Genomic DNA, 4,994 nt, shown 5'->3' on the forward strand with positions numbered 1-4,994 from the left:
GCCTGTGGTTCTTTTTTTTTTTTTTTATGTTGACTTTATTAATCAGTGTGCGTGTGTGGAACATGGATGCACCATTTTTATATTTTTAAACGCAATCCTGATATCAGAACTGGAAGTATTTCCTTGTAATGCCTGTGGCCAATGCAATACTGACACTAACCTTTGCTGACTCATCAAACCAACCGTCACGCTTTGATGTGTGCGATTTTATGAAGCTGCACTATGATTAAAATTACAAACTTTCAGTATGATGGAAAAAACAAAATTGTCTGTTTTGTACAGTTCCCATTCAATCTCATGTTTACTATTGGCTTCGATCTTTGAAATCATCTTCCTCTATCTTACATGCACATGTTGCAAATGTGAACCAGGATAATCACATTGCTGGTCATTTCTATTGGGACACAGCTGCATATCTTTCACATGGTATGGGACGAATTTATCAATAATGCTGCCGGAAAAAAATACTGATTTACTGAATACTTCCCAAAGACGTGTTCAATCGTTTACACGTTCACTTCATTTGAACTAACACCCTTCTGAGCAGAAATCCAACATGTGATCGTTTAAAAGCTAAAAATAGATTTATCTAAATCATGTACACGATATGAAAGAAATAAGAAATGAGTGAACATGCTGTCTGGAAAATCATTCACATACCTTGGAGTTGATTTCCAAAAGTATATTACTCTTTATACCATAAACATTTGCCACAATTTATTTTATAAATTTTTTTTTTTAGATCAAACATTAATTTATAGTTTCATTTAATGTTGTAAAAATATCTTTTAATCGTTTTATAGAATCTATAAAGAAAATAATCAAAGTAGAATGAACCTGATCTTTAATTAATCCAGTTTATTTATACTGTTGTGTGTGCCTGGATTTTTTTCTGGATCAGTTCTAAAATCAGATTAGAGAAGGTGCAGAGCGTTCACTGCATGAATTAGTCACTGGGTTGACCATTATATTCATATGTTGTGGTTCGTCCCCAAACTGTTGTCATGACGTTGGATGTTGAATGCCTTTGTGTGCTGTATTTCTTCTTTTCACTTGAATTATGAGACCCAAAATAATTGGTGTAGATGAACTTGGGTCTACTCAACCCCACTAAACACAATTGGAATGAATTCAACTAACCATCTGGGAATCAAATATTGTTTTGGGGCAACACTAATCCAATCATAAATCAACATTTGTCTCCTGAACTAGTGCACTTGTATGTGGGGCTGTAATTGAATTATAAACTGGTGTGTGTGTGTGGGGGAGAAAGTGATCTATGCTCTGCTTAGATCATCCCCTTTTTAGCGGCGCTGTCTCAGCTCCTGGCTGTTCACACTACAACGCAGCAAACGCTGACACACGTATCCCTAGAGATACATTTTAATGCTCCACACACCACATTGGACTTCAAACATCAGCAGTGCAGAAGAAAAGTGTTTATTGGTCCAGTTGGAGATGCAGTGATAAAGGTTAAGCCTGGAAGATTGAAACCTTATTTGTTCTATTTATTTATTGAATCCAAAGACATCCTGTCTTTTTTTTTTAAACACAGTAAACACTGAAGAGGTTCATTAGTGGTTAGTGTGTGGTTCAGTCTGCTCCATGATTCATCCAATACAAACTAGTCGTGGTGTGTGTGTGTGTGTGTAAACATGCAACAGAGTTACAGGGGAACACCGAGGCCATGCAAGAGACGACCAGACTTCGCAGCATCATACAACTATGTTTAATAAGATCTGCTTATTAGTACAGAAAAGGGGGAAATAATGAAGGTGGGAACTACAAACTTGAAGCAAGTTGTAAGCAATAGCAGCATTGCCCTCCATGTTTTTTAGTTTAGTTTTTTGTTTTTAATCACAGTTTAACTACAACATTAGACAAGCACAGGTCCAAGTCGATAATCTCAAAACCTTGCCATTATTTAGAAATTAAAACATAACTTAGAAAAAGAAATCAATCCTTCATGTATATAGAGATCTGTTCTTTTTTGTTTTTTTCCCCCACATGACCGAGTGGGCTGCAGCTCCACCCAGAGAGAATGAGCAATGAAGCACAGGTGAATAAATAACTACCTGAATCTAACACAGGAAATATACAGACATCTACAGAGGGTGTGAAACAAGTCACCGGGACGTGGCTTGGCTTTTCCTCTTCTCCTCGATCCTCAGCAGCTGTTCAGTGACATTATTAATATTATTATTTCTTCATTATTTGAAACAAGGGGTTACAAATGAGTGCAGTGAGCTGATAATGAAATGATCGACAGTTGCCAGTGAGAGCAAAATAAATGTTCCAGGAGGACCACACTAGGAGGTTAGTACGCAAGCCTGGGATTAGTTCAATACCAAAACCAAGCCGGGTAGAAAAAGGCAAGCTGGAGAGGACACTCATTTATAATTCGAGATTGGTGCAGAAGAGAAGAGCACAACACCAGAGCTGAAGCATTTCCCCCCAAAACAAACTAAAAGATGTTTCAAACTCACACTCAGAAAACGTTTCACTTCTGATTTACAGAAAACTGATCAGATAAGCTGATTAGAGATTAATAAAAGCGGGAAAGTGGTGGATTAGTTGAGTTACAGTCACTGACTACTGTTGCACAGTGACATCACAATTTCAATACATAAGGGTAAAAACAAATGTTTGGTAGGAGGGTCAAGCAGGTTTGTTCAAGACCTCTACAACCTTTCTTAATGCCTGGGTCACACCACATGACCATTATACTTCTGTTTTTGAAATGGTGTGTGATCGAAATGGTCAGAAGGATTCGGTCCTTTTTGACTTGAAGCAAAATCGAGAAAACAACACAAGTTCGAATCCCAACACAATCCCACAACGATCCGAGAGCCAAGCGAGCTAAACTGGCCGTATTCTTTTGGCTGGAGGGATAATAAACCCAACCAATCACAGTGACAGTGGCCAATCTGTGAGCTCTTGTGTGTAATAGGGAAGGTTATGTAGTAAGTGGGAATCATTGACAAGACCAGATTTGGAGAGAAATTGGAAAACAGTTCTAAACCTGATTATCCTGTAGTGTGTCTCAGGCATACCACATATCCTTAACCACTGCTTTCTCTATAGTAAGTCTTTACTAATAAAACACAATCCAGCAAAATATATCTTTTACACAGTATTAGTGAGTGAATGCTCTCAGAAAGGTGTTGTGACTCTTCAGCTGCAGCACATTGCTCAAATGTCAGCACATAGTGGCCGTTTTTTTTTTTAGAAATATAAATGTATATCAGTGGCAGTGACTGGAGTAGAAGTAGTTAAATCACTGTGTAGCTCCCACTGTTTCACAACATTTACCTCACATTCGCTCCTTTCTGCCATTTTGCTTTATTGCCCATTCAGTCGATACATCACCATTTTCCATAACCAAGCATCAAGACCTAGTTTTGAAATAGTTTTTTTCACCTCTCCTTTACTTGAGATCATTGTCACACTAATGTAAGCAACATCAGTGAGTTAACACAAAGCTTCGCATTTCAAAAATCTAGACACTTTAGTAACATTACAAAGGTTCTCAGCTTCATCAAATAAAATGAACAAAAAAGGAAAAAAAAAATCGTGTTTTTTTTTTTTTTTTTTAAGAATTAGCATCATAAAATTAATTTATTCCAGGTAAAAATACAAAATAATATTAACGACATTGACCAGATATGAAAGTCTCCCCCAGAAATAGCCAATATTAATGGTTGAGAAATAAGTCTGTAAAGAAATATGAAATAAAAAAAAATAAAGAAAAAAAACCCAAAAAATATGCAAATGTTTTAATTCCTTTCTTTCTTTTTTCTTTTTCTTTTTTGCAAAAAATCTCTAAAAAATAATGAAAAAATTTCTCAGTATAAAGGCTACATTACCACTGGAAGGTACTAGCATGTAGAGTAGGTAAATACACAGTAGAAAATGATTTTAGTGAATCACAATGCTTGCAATGAAAATAAATCTGCAATAAAGATTTATGCCTCGTATTTTTTTTTCTTTTCTTTTTTTTTTCCTTTTTTACAAACAGTACAAACAGTATTGCACATTACAACAAAGAATCGAGGTTATAGCCTTAAAAAAAAAAAAATGGGACTAATTCAAGTCTTAGGTGAATAAGGCGGCCACCATGCTGCTGATGCACCTTGGGGACTTTCGATCAAGTTACAGCCAAAACTGTTTGAATCTTTGTGTGTTTATTAAAAAAAACAAAAACAAAAAAAAAAACATTCATTATTCTCCTTTTAATAAAGAACCCTTGAGGATCTGTTTAGCTTAAATTAAGTCAGGTTATTAATAAAGTAGGGCAATTTTTCTTTTACAAAACAAACAGGCTACACAAACATAAAAAGCTTTTTTTCTTTTTTTTGTTAAAAAAAAAAAAAAAAAAAAATCTAACAAAAAATTAGTTTCACTGGTCAGTGAATGACTGATTATAAACATACAAAAAAGGGAAGTATCGTCAGTTGACTTTTTAAGCACCTAATGAATGTCGGCTCCATGTTTTTCTGTTTTTTTTTTCCTGGAGTAGATTTATTTTCTCTTGTATGAACTTTTTTTAATTAATTTTTTTTTTTTAACACTGTGGCGCAATGGTGGCGAATCGATCTTTCACTTTCTCTCTGTTTACGCCGTGTTAAAGTCTTCTCTACTTCAGCTGAATCATACTCTATTAAAGTTATAAAGCTCTAGCTCCTTCAGTTGCTTTTTTTTTTTTTTTTTTTTCTGCGTTTTTTTTTTCTCCAAAAAATAAAATTAAACATAAAAGCAAATAAACATGACAAAAAAATAAAATTAACCATCTGTTAAATCATTTTCTTGCAAATTTTTAAATTAATATATATTTTGTATTTGAATAAACTTACTTAGAAAATATTGATTTCTCTCCTATTATATTTCAAAATTGAGGTATTGCAAAAGATCACGTCAGTCAGAAAGCACACGTTTTCTATTTTTTTTTCTCGCACTCGCTTGCTCTTTCTCTCTCTCTCAAAAATGAAAAAAAA

This window comes from Silurus aristotelis, assembly GCF_946808225.1.
Source record: "Silurus aristotelis genome assembly, chromosome: 4".
NCBI lineage: Eukaryota > Metazoa > Chordata > Actinopteri > Siluriformes > Siluridae > Silurus > Silurus aristotelis.